This window comes from Aegilops tauschii, chromosome 5 (assembly GCF_002575655.3).
Source record: "Aegilops tauschii subsp. strangulata cultivar AL8/78 chromosome 5, Aet v6.0, whole genome shotgun sequence".
Lineage (NCBI taxonomy): Eukaryota > Viridiplantae > Streptophyta > Magnoliopsida > Poales > Poaceae > Aegilops > Aegilops tauschii.
The window spans coordinates 422,997,032-423,014,422 of NC_053039.3; the positions used below are offsets into that span (position 1 = coordinate 422,997,032).

The 17,391-nt window shown below is 45.8% G+C and overlaps 1 long non-coding RNA gene across 1 annotated transcript; it reads left to right on the forward strand.

Moving 5' to 3' along the window:
* Positions 1 to 453: 453 nt before the first annotated feature.
* LOC141022112 (uncharacterized) lies at positions 454 to 3,867 on the forward strand. The gene is made up of 2 exons (XR_012182975.1): positions 454 to 2,285; positions 3,608 to 3,867. It is a non-coding gene; the product is annotated as an uncharacterized lncRNA (long non-coding RNA).
* Positions 3,868 to 17,391: the final 13,524 nt, after the last annotated feature.

Below are 17,391 nucleotides of genomic sequence, written 5' to 3' on the forward strand. Positions count from 1 at the left end.
GAGCCTGCCCTAAGCAAAAACATCTAAGCCGCGTCTCTACCGATGACGGTCACCTCGAAGAGCAACAGCTGAACCCGGATCTCCCTTGTCGACGCACCAACCACCTTTGAATGCCTAAAAGGAGATGGCGAGTGGGTGGCGGGACTCGATTGATCCCGACAAAGCCATCGTCTTTGACTCTCCATCGACGACGTACATAGCGCCGAAGAAGATGTACTTGGACCAGCGGTGAGCACCGAAGAACCGCAACATGAAACCTCCCAGCCATGTCTCCCCACACGATGTGACGCCCGGATAATTAGGCTACAGTAATCACACCCTAATGGTGCCATGTCATCGCAATTATTTTTCTAAACCTCATTTTGTTCCAAACCGAATTCAAATTCAAATTAATAAAGTCAAGATATTATTTGTTCAAACGGTAAAACAAAAATGTTCGCTGGGTTGCAAAAATTCACTAACTAATTTTCATGAATAATCCAACATTATTTGAAATATTAAATTGCCTCTAACCTATTTAAAACAGTAGCAAAACATTCCCAAATTAAATCATTCCTATTTAAACAAATTTTAAATGGATTCAAATAATCCTCAAACTTTTTGTGGCAGTGCAGTTTATTGCATAGTATTTATGTGGCTTAGTTCCACTTTTAACAAAAAGCAAGTGAGGCCAAATAAATTGCAAAACATTGGAGAAATACAAAAACAGGAAATAAAACAATAGGAAATGTTAAGACAGAAGAAGGAAGGCCCAAGTGTGGACTAGGCAAGGCCCATCCCACACAACCCCCCGCACTCATCCCCAACCTCCTGCTACAGAGAGGCGGGGGGATCGTGGCGGGCATCCACGCCATGGCCGCGCCCCTGGGCGACGTGTCGGCGATCCCACGGCTTCCTGGGACGATAAGGCGTCGCCCCGTGCCCCTCCTCGAACCCTAGCTTCTTCTCCCCCTTTCCCCGCTCTCGCTCTCCCGTTACAGAAGCCGCCCGCCGCCACCTCGTCGATCCGGTGGCCACCGACCTCCCCGGCACCTAAGGAGACATCCAGCAGCCTCCTCGCGGTCGTCTCCTTCCTCTCCACCGAGGAACCCGAGTCGGGACGCTCCGTACGCTCGCCATCGCCGTCGTCTTCGCCCACGGCCGCCACATCTCGTCGACGGTTGCCGCTGCTCCGATCCGTCCCCGCGGCAACCGAGGTGTCCACAAGCCCCGGGAAGAGCTCCTCGACCGATTCCCCTCGTTTTCCCCTTCGATCCGTAGCCGTAGCCTTCGCCTTGTGCTCGCTGTAGTCGCCATGGCCGTAGCTTTGCGTCCGCGTACGAGCTCTTTAGCTCATGGCCGCGCCCTTGCCGGCCACCCGCGTCCGCGCCCTTGGTCCTGGGGTGAGCCCACGGCCCCCCTGCCCGCTGTTACTGCTACCTGCTGATGCTCCCTTCTACCGCTCTCTGCTGCTGGCTGCTCATGCGCTGACCTTGGCTGTGGCCATTGCCATGGCCGAGCGCCCCTGTTCTCTATGCGTGTGTGTGTGTGTGTGTTGTGTGCATCCAGCGTGTGTGTGTAAGTGTGTGCGTGGTGGCCGCCGGCTCTCTGGATGAGGCCGGCTTCTTAGTCAGCTAATTAGTGCTCCTACTAGTTAGACTAATTAGTGGTTAGGTTTAGTGCAAATAACATGTGGACCCTCACTAATAGTTAAAAGATAAATTTAGATTTAAAATATCTAAGGTCATGACATGTGGACCCTACCTCACCTTTTTACCAGTCAAAGTGAAATGGTTGACCAGCCCCCCGGGTCCCATTGTCATACACATAGGCTAGAGTAACACTAGGTAACAAAAGGTTTTGCTGTTTTATTTTCGAATTAAACAAATGCCAAAATGTTTAAATCTTAGAAAATTAATATAAAATAATCCGTAACTCGGATGAAAATGTTTTCTACATGAAAGTTGCTCAGAACAACGAGACGAATCCGAATACGCAGCCCGTTCGTCAGCCACACGTCACTAGCATAGCGAACCTGCAACATTTCACCTCCGGTTCATCTGTCCGAAAACACGAAACACCGGGGATACTTTCCCGAATGTTTCCCCCTTTCGCCGGTATCACCTACTACCGCGTTAGGCCACACCTAGCACCGCTCATTGTCATGTCTTGCATCGTCATGTTTATGTTTGCATTATATTTATTGTTTCTTGCCCCTCTTCTCTCGGTAGACTACGAGACCGACGTTGCCGCTGCCCCGTTCGACTACGGAGTTGACGACCCCTCCTTCTTGCCAGAGCAACCAGGCAAGCCCCCCCTTGATCACCAGATATCGCCTATTCTTCTCTATACTGCTTGCATTAGAGTAGTGTAGCATGTTACTGCTTTCGGTTAATCTTATTCTGTTGCATAGCCTCTCATTGTTGCTACAGTTGTTACCCTTACCTGCTATCCTACTTCTTAGTATAGGATGCTAGTGTTCCATTAGTGGCCCTACACTCTTGTCCGTCTGCCATGCTATACTACTGGGCCGTGATTACTTCGGGAGGTGATCACGGGTATATACTATATACTTTATATACATGACACATGTGGTGACTAAAGTCGGGTCAGCTCGTTGAGTACCCGCAAGTGATTCTGATGAGGGGGCTGAAAGGACAGGTGGCTCCATCCCGGTAGAGGTGGGCCTGGGTTCCTGACGGTCCCCGACTGTTACTTTGTGGCGGAGCGACAGGGCAGGTTGGGACCACCTAGGAGAGAGGTGGGCCTGGCCCTGGTCGGCGTTCGCGGATACTTAACACGCTTAACGAGATCTTGGTATTTGATCTGAGTCTGGCCATTTGGTATATACGCACTAACCAACTACGCGGGAATAGTTATGGGCACTCGGCGTCGTGGTATCAGCCGAAGCTCTTTTTGACGTCAGCGACGGAGCGGCGCGCGCCGGATTGGACTGGAATGCCTGCTAGGCTAGGTCTGCTTCCGGCCGCCCTCGCAACGTGCAGGTGTGCAATGGGCGATGGGCCCAGACCCCTGCGCGCATAGGATTTAGACCGGTGTGCTGACCTCTCTGTTGAGCCTAGGTGGGGCTGCGACGTGTTGATCTTCCGAGGCCGGGCATGACCCAGGAAAGTGTGTCCGGCCAAATGGGATCAAGCGTGTTGGGTTATGTGGGGCACCCCTGCAGGGAAGTTTATCTATTCGAATAGCCGTGTCCCTCGGTAAAAGGACGACCCGGAGTTGTACCTTGACCTTATGACAACTAGAACTGGATACTTAATAAAACACACCCTTCCAAGTGACAGATATAACCCGGTGATCGCTCTCTAACAGGGCGACGAGGAGGGGATCGCCGGGTAGGATTATGCTATGCGATGCTACTTGGTGAACTTACCATCTACTCTCTTCTACATGCTGCAAGATGGAGGTGGCCAGAAGCGTAGTCTTCGACAGGATTAGCTATCCCCCTCTTATTCTGGCATTCTGCAGTTCAGTCCACCGATATGGCCCTTTACACATATACCCATGCATATGTAGTGTAGCTCCTTGCTTGCGAGTACTTTGGATGAGTACTCATGGTTGCTTTTCTCCCTCTTTTCCCCTTTCTATACCTGGTTGTCGCAACCAGATGCTGGAGTCCAGGAGCTAGAGATCCCGAGGATGATTCTACATGGAGTTCGGCTTCGAGGAGTAGTTAGGAGGTCCCAGGCAGGAGGCCTTGCCTTTTCGATCGTTGCTACTTTTGTGCTAGCCTTCTTAAGGCAAACTTGTTTAACTTATGTCTGTACTCAGATATTGTTGCTTCCGCTGACTCATCTATGATCGAGCACTTGTATTCGAGCCCTCGAGGCCCCTGGCTTGTATTATGATGCTTGTATGACTTATTTATGTTGTAGAGTTGTGTTGTGATATCTTCCCGTGAGTCCCTGATCTTGATCGTACACATTTGCGTGCATGATTAGTGTACGATTGAATCGGGGGCGTCACACACGATGCTCCAAACAGAGTAACGCCACAAAGACGCCGCCATCGCCGATCCGAGAACGAATCTGGGCTTTCACCCAGAGACAACCACCCAAGTAGGAAAGGGGGGATGCCGACACATCTCCGCGATGCCTCAAGGAGGGTAACGACAGCCACAGGCACCGTCGCCGCTAGCACCGACCAAAGACAGGATGGATTTTCATCCATGTCGTCGCGCACCACCATCCCTGCCCACCTGAATGAGGCCACTGTCCATGTTGAGTCACTCCGCCACCACCGCAACACCTCGCCAATGTGATGAAAATGTCGCGGACCCCCGACACCCCGCACAGTCGAAGACACGCAACCCTTCTTCCTCCTCCCGCACAGCAAGATCCCGCAGCTCCAGATCATCCACCACTGTCGGCATGGCCAAGGACCGCTGCACCACATGCAGCAGCCAAACGCACCCACTCCAGGCAGCATCCGGCAGCAACACAGCGGCCGCGGCCAAGGGCCCGCCCCAGATCTAGAAATGCCACCAGGAGGCCACCAACCACCACGGCTGGGCGCCGCCACCAGGAGGCCGCCGCCGCACACCAGGACGAGCGCTGCCTCCTCCAAGTCGATCTGCACCGCCGCCGCACACCAAGACGAGCGCCGCCTCCACCATGGCCGAACCGCGCCGCCACCACTCTCCTATGCTGGCGCCTCCCGGATGGCAGCACCCTCCTCCGCCTCCTCTGCAAGCTCTGGCCGTGCTCCGCCCGTTGGGGAACGTAGTAATTTCAAAAAAATTCCTACGCACACACAGGATCATGGTGATGCATAGCAGCGAGAGGAAAGAGTGTTGTCCACGTACCCTCGTAGACCAAAAGCGGAAGCGTTAGCACAACGTGGTTGATGTAGTCGTACGTCTTCACGATCCGACCGATCAAGTACCAAACGCACGGCACCTCTAAGTTTAGCACACGTTCAACTCGATGACGTCCCTCGAACTCTGATCTAGCCGAGCTTTGAGGGAGAGTTCCGTCAGCACGACGGCGTGGTGACGATGATGATGTTCTACCGACGTAGGTCTTCGCCTAAGCACCGCTACGATATGATCGAGGTGGAATATGGTGGAGGGGGCACCGCACATGGCTAAGAGATCAAGAGATCAATTGTTGTGTCTATGGGGTGCCTCCCACCTCCGTATATAAAGGGGGGGAGGTGGAGAGGGCCGGCCAAAGGGAGAGGCGCGCCCTAGGGGGGGCAATCCTACTCCAAGTAGGTTTGCCCCCCCCCTTTCCTATTCCAACTAGGAGAAGGGGGAAGGAGGAGGTGGAGAGAAGGAAGGAGAAGGGGGGGCGCCGCCCCCTTCCCTTTTGCAATTCGGATTGGGGCAAGGGGGGCCGCGCGCCACCTCTTGGCCTCACTCTCTCCTTTCCACTAAGGCCCATAAGGCCCAATAGCTTCCGGGGGGGGGGGGGGGGTTCGGTAACCCCCGGTACTCCGATAAATATCCCATAACCCCCGGAACTATTCCGGTGTCCGAATATAGTCGTCCAATATATCAATATTTATGTCTCGACCATTTCGCGACTCCTTGTCATGTCCGTGATCACATCCGGGACTCCGAACAACCTTGGTACATCAAAACACATAAACTCATAATATAACCGTCATCGAACTTTAAGCGTGCGGACCCTACGAGTTCGAGAACTATGTAGACATGACCGAGACACGTCTCCGGTCAATAACCAATAGCGGAACCTGGATGCTCATATTGGCTCCTACATATTCTACGAAGATCTTTATCGGTCAAACCGCATAAGAACATACGTTGTTCCCTTTGTCATCGGTATGTTACTTGCCCGAGATTCGATCGTCGGTATCTATACCTAGTTCAATCTCGTTACCAGAAAGTCTCTTTACTCGTTCCGTAATACATCATCCCGCAACTTAACTCATTAGTTGCAATGCTTGCAAGGCTTAAGTGATGTGCATTACCGAGTGGGCCCAGAGATACCTCTCCGACAACCGGAATGACAAATCCTAATCTCGAAATACGTCAACCCAACAAGTACCTTCGGAGACACCTGTAGAGCACCTTTATAATCACCCAGTTACGTTGTGACGTTTGGTAGCACACAAAGTGTTCCTCCGGTAAACGGGAGTTGCATAATCTCATAGTCATAGGAACATGTATAAGTCATGAAGAAAGCAATAGCAGAATACTAAACGATCGTGTGCTAAGCTAACGGAATGGGTCAAGTAAATCACATCATTCTCCTAATGATGTGATCCCGTTAATCAAATGACAACTCATGTCAATGGCTAGGAAACATAACCATCTTTGATCAACGAGCTAGTCAAGTAGAGGCATACTAGTGACACTCTTTTTGTCTATGTATTCACACAAGTATTATGTTTCCGGTTAATACAATTCTAGCATGAATAATAAACATTTATCATGATATAAGGAAATAAATAATAACTTTATTATTGCCTCTAGGGCATATTTCCTTCAGTCTCCCACTTGCACTAGAGTCAATAATCTAGTTCACATCACCATGTGATTTAACACCAATAGTTCACATCACCATGTGATTAACATCCATAGTTCGCATCGTCATGTGACCAACACCCAAAGGGTTTACTAGAGTCAATAATCTAGTTCACATCGCTATGTGATTAACACCCAAAGAGTACTAAGGTGTGATCATGTTTTGCTTGTGAGAGAAGTTTAGTCAACGGGTCTGCCACATTCAGATCCGCATGTATTTTGCAAATTTCTATGTCAACAATGCTCTGCACGGAGATACTCTAGCTAATTGATCCCACTTTCAATATGTATCCAGATTGAGACTTAGAGTCATCTGGATCAGTGTCAAAACTTGCATCGACGTAACCCTTTACGACGAACCTTTTTGTCACCTCCATAACCGAGAAACATATCCTTATTCCACTAAGGATAATTTTGACCGCTGTCCAGTGATCTACTCCTAGATCACTATTGTACTTCCTTGCCAAAATCAGTGTAGGGTATACAATAGATCTGGTGCACAACATGGCATACTTTATAGAACCTATGGCTGAGGCATAGGGAATGACTTTCATTCTCTTTCTATCTTCTGCCGTGGTCGGGTTTTGAGTCTTACTCAATTTCACACCTTGTAACACACGAAAGAACTCTTTCTTTGACTGTTCCATTTTGAACTACTTCAAAATCTTGTCAAGGTATGTACTCATTGAAAAAACTTATCAAGCGTCTTGATCTATCTCTATAGATCTTGATGCTCAATATGTAAGCAGCTTCACCGAGGTCTTTCTTTGAAAAAATACTTTCAAACACTCTTTTATGCTTTGCAGAATAATTCTACATTATTTCCAATCAACAATATGTCATTCACATATACTTATCAGAAATGCTGTAGTGCCCCCACTCACTTTCTTGTAAATACAGGCTTCACCGCAAGTCTGTATAAAACTATATGCTTTGATCAACTTATCAAAGCGTATATTCCATCTCCGAGATGCTTGCACCAGTCCATAGATGGATTGCTGGAGCTTGCATATTTTGTTAGCTCCCTTTGGATCGACAAAACCTTCCGGTTGCATCATATACAACTCTTCTTCCAGAAATCCATTCAGGAATGCAGTTTTGACATCCATTTGCCAAATTTCATAATCATAAAATGCGGCAATTGCTAACATAATTCGGACAGACTTAAGCATCACTATGGGTGAGAAAGTCTCATCATAGTCAATCCCTTGAACTTCTCGAAAACCTTTTGGAACAAGTCGAGCTTTATAGACAGTAACATTACCGTCAGCGTAAGTCTTCTTCTTGAAGATCTATTTATTCTCAATGGCTTGCCGATCATCGGGCAAGTCAACCAAAGTCCACACTTTGTTCTCATACATGGATCCCATCTCAGATTTCACGGCCTCAAGCCATTTTGCGGAATCTGGGCTCACCATCGCTTCCTCATAGTTCGTAGGTTCGTCATGGTCAAGTAACATGACCTCCAGAACAGGATTACCGTACCACTCTGGTGCGGATCTCACTCTGGTTGACCTACGAGGTTCGGTAGTAACTTGATCTGAAGTTACATGATCATCATCATTAGCTTCCTCACTAATTGGTGTAGGAGTCACAGGAACAAATTTCTGTGATGAACTACTTTCCAATAAGGGAGCAGGTACAGATATCTCATCAAGTTCTACTTTCCTCCCACTCACTTCTTTCGAGAGAAACTCCTTCTCTAGAAAGGATCCAAATTTAGCAACAAAAGTCTTGCCTTCAGATTTGTGATAGAAGGTGTACCCAACAGTTTCCTTTGGGTATCCTATGAAGACACATTTCAATGATTTGGGTTCGAGTTTATCAGGTTGAAGCTTTTTCACATAAGCATCGCAGCCCCAAACTTTAAGAAAACAACAACTTTGGTTTCTTGCCAAAACACAGTTCATAAGGCGTCGTCTCAACGGATTTCGATGGTGCCCTATTAACGTGAATGCAGCCGTCTCTAAAGCATAACCCCAAAATGATAGCGGTAAATCAGTAAGAGACATCATAGATCGCACCATATCTAGTAAAGTACGATTACGACGTTCGGGCACACCATTACGCTATGGTGTTCCGGGTGGCGTGAGTTGCGAAACTATTCCGCATTGTTTCAAATGAAGACCAAACTCGTAACTCAAATATTCTCCTCCACGATCAGATCGTAGAAACTTTATTTTCTTGTTACGATGATTTTCAACTTCACTCTGAAATTCTTTGAACTTTTCAAATGTTTCAGACTTATGTTTTATTAAGTAGATATACCCATATCTGCTTAAATCATCTGTGAAGGTGAGAAAATAACGATACCCGCCGCGAGCCTCAACATTCATCGGACCACATACATCTGTATGTATGATTTCCAACAAATCTGTTGCTCGCTCCATAGTTCCGGAGAACGGAGTCTTTAGTCATCTTGCCCATAAGGCATGGTTCGCAAGCATCAAGTGATTCATAATCAAGTGATTCCAAAATCCCATCAACATGGAGTTTCTTCATGCGCTTTACACCAATATGACCTAAACGGCAGTGCCACAAATGAGTTGCACTATCAGTATTAACTTTGCATCTTTTGGCTTCAATATTATGAATATGTGTATCACTACGACCGAGATCCAACAAACCATTTTCATTCGGTGTATGACCATAGAAGGTTTTATTCATGTAAATAGAACAACAATTATTCTCTAACTTAAATGAATAACCGTATTGCAATAAACATGATCAAATCATATTCATGCTCAACGCAAACACCAAATAACACTTATTTTAGGTTCAACACTAATCCCGAAAGTGTAGGGAGCGTGCGATGATGATCATATCAATCTTGGAACCACTTCCAACACACATCGTCACTTCACCCTTAACTAGTCTCTGTTCATTCTGCAACTCCCGTTTCGAGTTACTACTCTTAGCAACTGAACCAGTATCAAATACCGAGGGGTTGCTACGAACACTAGTAAAATACACATCAATAATCTGTATATCAAATATACCTTTGTTCACTTTGCCATCCTTCTTATCCGCCAAATACTTGGGGCAGTTCCGCTTCCAGTGACCAGGCCCTTTGCAGTAGAAGCACTTAGTCTCAGGCTTAGGTACGGACTTGGGCTTCTTCACTTGAGTAGCAACTTCCTTGCCGTTCTTCTTGAAGTTTCCCTTCTTCCCTTTGCCCTTTTCTTGAAACTAGTGGTCTTGTCAACCATCAACATTTGATGCTTTTCTTGATTTCTACCTTCGTCGATTTCAGCATCACGAAGAGCTTGGGAATCGTTTCCGTTTATCCCTTGCATATTATAGTTCATCACGAAGTTCTAGTAACTTGGTGATAGTGACTAGAGAACTCTGTCAATCACTATATTATCTGGAAGATTAACTCCCACTTGATTCAAGTGATTGTAGTACTCAGACATTCTGAGCACATGCTCACCTGAGCAATTCTCCTCCATCTTATAGGCAAAGTACTGTCAGAGGTGTCATACCTCTCGACACGGGCATGAGTATGAAATACCAATTTCAACTCTTGGAACATCTTATATGCTCAGTGGCGTTCAAAACATTTTTGAAGTCCCGGTTCTAAGCCGTAAAGCATGGTGCACTAAACTATCAAGTAGTTATCATACCGAGCTTTGTCAAACGTTCATAACGTCCGCATCTGCTCCTGCAATAGGTCTGTCACCTAGCGGTGCATCAAGGGCATAATTCTTCTGTGCAGCAATGAGGATAATCCTCAGATCACGGATCCAATCCGCATCATTGCTACTAACATCTTTCAACTTAGTTTTCTCTAGGAACATATCAAAAATAAAATAGAGGAGCTAAACGCGAGCTATTGATCTACAACATAGATATGCTAATACTACCAGGACTAAGTTCATGATAAATTAAAGTTCAATTAATCATATTACTTAAAGAACTCCCACTTAGATAGACATCCCTCTAATGCTCTAAGTGATCATGTGATCCATATCAACTAAACCATGTCCGATCATCACGTGAGATGGAGTAGTTTCAATGGTGAACATCACTATGTTGATCATATCTACTATATGATTCACGCTCGACCTTTCGGTTTCAGTGTTCCGAGGCCATATCTGCATATGCTAGGCTCGTCAAGTTTAACCTGAGTATTCCGCGTGTGCAACTGTTTTGCACCCGTTGTATTTGAACGTAGAGCCTATCACACCTGATCATCATGTGGTGTCTCAGCACGAAGAACTTTCGCAACAGTGCATACTCAAGGAGAACACTTATACCTTGATAATTTAGTGAGAGATCATCTTATAATGCTACCATCAATCAAAGCAAGATAAGATGCATAAAAGATAAACATCACATGCAATCAATATAAGTGATATGATATGGCCATCATCATCTTGTGCTTGTGATCTCCATCTCCGAAGCACCGTCATGATCACCATCGTCACCGGCGCGACACCTTGATCTCCATCGTAGCATTGTTGTCGTCTCGCCAACTTATGCTTCTACGACTATCGCTACCGCTTAGTGATAAAGTAAAGCATTACAGGGCGATTGCATTGCATACAATAAAGCGACAACCATATGGCTCATGCCGGTTGCCGATAACTCGGTTACAAAACATGATCATCTCATACAATAAAATATAGCATCAAGCCTTGACCATATCACATCACAACATGCCCTGCAAAAACAAGTTAGACGTCCTCTACTTTGTTGTTGCAAGTTTTACGTGGCTGCTACGGGCTGAGCAAAAACCGTTCTTACCTACGCATCAAAACCACAACGATAGTTCGTCAAGTTAGTGTTGTTTTAACCTTCTCAAGGACCGGGCGTAGCCACACTCGGTTCAACTAGAGTTGGAGAAACTGACACCCGACAGCCACCTGTGTGCAAAGCACGTCGGTCGAACCAGTCTCGCGTAAGCGTACGCGTAATGTCGGTCCGGGCCGCTTCATCCAACAATACCGCCGAACCAAAGTATGACATGCTGGTAAGCAGTATGACTTGTATCGCCCACAACTCACTTGTGTTCTACTCATGCATATAACATCTACGCATAAAATCTGGCTCGGATGCCACTGTTGGGGAACGTAGTAATTTCAAAAAATTTCCTATGCACACACAGGATCATAGTGATGCATAGCAACGAGAGGGGAGAGTGTTGTCCACGTACCCTCGTAGACCGAAAGCGGAAGCGTTAGCACAACGCGGTTGATGTAGTCGTACGTCTTCACGATCCGACCGATCAAGTACCGAACACACGACACCTTCGAGTTCAACACACGTTCAACTCGATGACGTCCCTCGAACTCTGATCCAGCCGAGCTTTGAGGGAGAGTTCCGTCAGCACGACGGCGTGATAACGATGATGATGTTCTATCGACGCAGGGCTTCGCCTAAGCACCGCTATGATATGATCGAGGTGGAATATGGTGGAGGGGGGCACTGCACACGGCTAAGAGATCAATTGTTGTGTCTATGGGGTGCCCCCTCCTCCGTATATAAAGGAGGGAGGAGGAGAGGGCCGGCCAAAGCGAGAGGCGCGCCCTAGGGGGGCAATCCTACTCCAAGTAGGTTTGCCCCCCCCCTTTCCTATTCCAACTAGGAGAAGGGGGAAGGAGGAGGTGGAGAGAAGGAAGGAGAAGGGGGCCCGCCGCCCCCTTCCCTTTCCCAATTCGGATTGGGGCAAGGGGGGCCGCGCGCCACCTCTTGGCCTCCCTCTCTCCTTTCCACTAAGGCCCATAAGGCCCAATAGCTTCCGGGGGGGGGGGGTTCGGTAACCCCCGGTACTCCGATAAATATCCCATAACCCCCGAAACTATTCCGGTGTCCGAATATAGTCGTCCAATATATCAATCTTTATGTCTCGACCATTTCGAGACTCGTCGTCATGTCCGTGATCACATCCGGGACTCTGAACAACCTTCGATACATCAAAACACATAAACTCGTAATATAACCGTCATCAAACTTTAAGCGTGCGGAGCCTACGGGTTCGAGAACTATGTAGACATGACCGAGACACGTCTCCGGTCAATAACCAATAGCGGAACCTGTATGCTCATATTGGCTCCTACATATTCTACGAAGATCTTTATCGGTCAAACCGCATAACAACATACGTTGTTCCCTTTGTCATCGGTATGTTACTTGCCCGAGATTCGATCGTCGGTATCTCAATACCTAGTTCAATCTCGTTACTGACATGTCTCTTTACTCGTTCCGTAATACATCATCCCGCAACTTAACTCATTAGTTGCAATGCTTGCAAGGCTTAAGTGATGTGCATTACCGAGTGGGCCCAGAGATACCTCTCCGACAACCGGAATGACAAATCCTAATCTCGAAATACGTCAACCCAACAAGTACCTTCGGAGACACCTGTAGAGCACCTTTATAATCATCCAGTTACGTTGTGACGTTTGGTAGCACACAAAGTGTTCCTCCGGTAAACGGGAGTTGCATAATCTCATAGTCATAGGAACATGTATAAGTCATGAAGAAAGCAATAGCAGAATACTAAACGATCATGTGCTAAGCTAACGGAATGGGTCAAGTCAATCACATCATTCTCCTAATGATGTGATCCCGTTAATCAAATGACAACTCATGTCAATGGCTAGGAAACATAACCATCTTTGATCAACGAGCTAGTCAAGTAGAGGCATACTAGTGACACTCTTTTTGTCTATGTATTCACACAAGTATTATGTTTCCGGTTAATACAATTCTAACATGAATAATAAACATTTATCATGATATAAGGAAATAAATAATGACTTTATTATTGCCTCTAGGGCATATTTCCTTCACCGCCCTGCCGCTACGCCCCTCGCCGTGGACCACCGCACCGGAGAGATCCACCCATGCCGCCCACTGACGCCGCTCCCCGCGCAAGGGAGGCCCGTCGGGGCGCGCTTGCCATGCCCACCGCCTTTGACGGCCGGGCGCCGCCACCACCGCCGGCGCCAGCGGCAGCGACGGCTGGGGGATCACGGCGAGGGAGGGTTTCTGGCGCTAGGGTTGGGGGCCTCCGGAGCCGCCCGCGTGTGGCTCGGGAGGGGAAAAAACGTGTGGGGTGCGTGCCAGTATTGTTGAAACCACATGCATATATATGTTCAAGTGACGTTGTTATTCGTAAACTAATGCAAATCGCTTTCCAAGTGGGATATGCACTTACTAATGCAAATTGCTTTCCGATTGTGGCAATGATGTCAGTGCCGTACGTTGTTATACCGGTTAAAAGAGTCCTGACCCCAGCTCCAATATCGTTACTAAAATCAGATCACATGCATTCCACATTACACGGCAGTTCGGCGAAAACCATTCAAATCAAAGAACATATATAAAACTGTAGGCTGACAACGTACTACCACTGATATTGATGCGGTGGATGTTTTTTAGCTGATAAGTATATAATGTTAAGTTATGAGATGTTGGAGATTGTAATAACTTAGATTTTGCAGTGTCGTTTTAGTAGTAAGGCGTGAAAGTCTACAGTTGCATAATGATGGGAGGTGTCCTTCTTTTATTTAGTGTATGATGCATGTGAGGTATCCTGTTATGTATGATTGAACCCCACTGATCGGTCACAAAACTTGTTACATTATCAATTACGTAATGAATGAAAATGGAAGCGACAATCAGAGCGGGTCCTTAGATTTTGTGGCCCAGGGCGAAACTTAAATTCGAGTCCCCGTAGCATAAATACTAACATAATAATCAAAACGTAAGTAAAATAATAGACATCTCGAAAAGGGGCGCCTTATTATTACATGAAAGGTTTAAATATTATATCAGGCCTATGCATAACTAAGATGCACACAGCCAAACAAGGTCCTCTCGCACAAACGAAATATAAAAAGGTGAAATACAAAGAAACATGTAAAGTTTGTATAATGCCTAAAGCGGAGGTGGGCCAATCCTAAGATCATGCTCCCACCCATGTTGGGTAAAAGTATCCCTCGTCATATCCTCCAATCGTGTACACTTCTCCGTAAACAGGTCTCGATTCTCCATACATTGTAGAGAGAACCATCAACGAAGAGTCCCGGTACATCTGTAGATAACCTGCATCAGAGAAGTACTTTTATCGTTAAAAATCTTATCATTTCTACATAGCCAAAGTGACCAAATAACAGCAAGTGCTCCTACCCTAAAAAGAGTTCTAAACCTGTGGTCAATCCCATGTAACCAGTTGCCAAATACATTATCAACACTACAAGGAGGATACATGCCAGAAGCTATCTGGATGACTGACCATATAGAACGAGCCAATTTGCATTGGAAGAATAAATATTTTTTTGTCTCATCATGGTGACAAAAGACACATTGCAGACTTCCATGTTAATTTCTCTTAATAAGGTTATCTTTAAGAATGACTGCGCGACGAAGATACCATGCAAAGATTTTATTCTTACAAGGTATCTTCATCTTCCAGATCTTCTTGTTATTATCAACTCGCACATAACGCCCTATGCATAGACTTCAGTTAGAATTGTCCATTCCCATGTAGGTTCCATTGAAATACATCAGACCCATGTGAAAATTGCACCCTGGACAACAGCTGGACCAGGATGTAACACGATTGAAGTTAGGGTCCAATTAAATCTCTTCTGAACGTGACATTAGGAGGAAATAATTCCATTACCGTGGCGATAATATCATCCTTGTGACGCACAATGTTGTATAGAGCCGGATATTGCTCCCGGAGTGTGGCATTTCCTAGCTGGATATTGTTATTATTTTTGAAAAAATAATAACCATTTAGGAAATCATCCAGAGCATGCATGAGCCTTACTGCATTAAAATAAACGACATGTATACATGAAATATTATTAGTAAACACCTAAAATGCAACAAAACATTGCTTTTTCCGAACACTAACAACAAAAATTCCTCATATCAAATAGGAACATACCCTTGTAAACACAATGTCACAGTGTTGGCGTGCCCACGCGGCCATGCGCGCGGGGGGGGGGGGGGGCTGGATAGATTAATGCTACACATACATAGGTTTACAGGTTGAGATTAAGGGGGAGGAGGGGCCCACCCCCATGAAAATCAGGGGAGGGGGAGAGGTTAGTTATAAGGCCACTTCCAATGCATTGGTGCTTAGATGAGGTGCCAAGCGCATTAAAAACCTTAGCAACTGGTCTTCTCAATGCATAGGTGCTTAGCTTTTGTAGCTAAGCTTCCATCATTGAATTGTTTAACAATTAAACTACTTTATCCATTGGTTGATAGTCATTTTGCATAAGTCCATGCGTTTAGCACCGCCTCCTGCAGTCACCATAATGTTCTCTCTCCTCTTTAATTGCTTTGCCACATCACTTTTTTGCCCATGTGGCACCCTTAGCACATGTGCACAATGAACCACTGCGAAGGGCCTAAAGATCCTAGTCAGCGTGTAATTGCGTGTAACTCTTTGTACGTTTAGCATTATTGAAGGACACATCAATCATATGTCCTCGAGATGTCCATTCGACCCAACTCCCAGTTGTGACCTTCTTCAATCAACTTCAGAAGAAAAATGATAATGTTGCCTGCTCCATCCATTGTTTAGTTTTGCTGCTGCTCTACATGCGCCTTTCCTGAAACTTCAATTGTTATTTATGGACGAACCTGGACCCTTGAGCTACCCGGCATCTTTATAACCTGCCAGTACAGTTGTTGGAAATCAATCTAAATCCGGATCGGCCTCGGCTGAATCAACCGAACAGTCATCCATAGTAACCGGGAACACCTGTGAGACTACTCACGGTGGGGAGTAACTTCGACTCATGCATATGTTATTAGTCTATGTTACTACCTCCATAGCGGGAGTGAGAGTAACATGAGTGATAACATCACATATATCTGATGTGGCAGCTAATTAATGAGGAGAGAGGCAAATTGAGTAACAAAGCTAGTTACTCATACTATGATGTATGAGTAACATCACACATACCAAGACGAGATGAGTCTATAACACAATAAATGAAGTGTTGCATGACACCACAAATATGTTATTCCCCACTATGACTACCCACAATGGGAGTAACATAGGTAGTAACATCACACATATCTAGATAAAGTAGATGATATGGCAAGCAATAAATGAAGAAAGAGAGAAAAGTAGTAACATAGCTAGTTATTACTAGTAGTATGAGTAACATCACACATATCAAGGCAGGATGTGTCTATAGCCTAATAAATGAAGTGTTGCATGTTACCACACACATGTTATTCCCCATTATAGAGGTAGTAACATAGACTGGTAACATGAGCATGTTACTAGTCTATATTACTACCCATTGTGACATTGACTAGTAACATATGCATGTTACTAGTCTAAATTACTCCCCACTGTGGCTAGTAACATATGTGTGGTGTCATGCATCACTTCATTTATTAGCTTGTAGACTCGTCTTATTTTGATATGTGTGATGTTACTTATAGTATAGCTATGTTACTCAATTCATCTCTCTCCTTATTAAATTATTGCCATATAAGCAAATTTGCTGATTTGAACCTTATATTACTACTGAAGTTACTCCCACTATGGGTATCTCACCCGCGGACAGCGCATCGATATTTCTCTTTCTCTTTTGCAGGCCTCTTTCTACGGCCTACGTGCATGCATGCGGCATGCCCATAGCCAATGACGGACAATGTCTTCGTACGTGCCATGGGAAGGAGATAAGATGGTCCACGCTACACTATATATGATGCTGCTATACATGCTACAAGCTCCAAGCTTTCGCCATGATTACATAGCTTGTTCATTTCCCATTGTCTTATTACCTTTGTTATACACTATTCACTATCTTTGGTACAAATGCTGTTGACAAACAAATGCATATGCATTAATTAATAGCCCTTTCATAATACTATGCGTTCTCATGCATTATATGTTTCGCTCTCGATGGCACCCC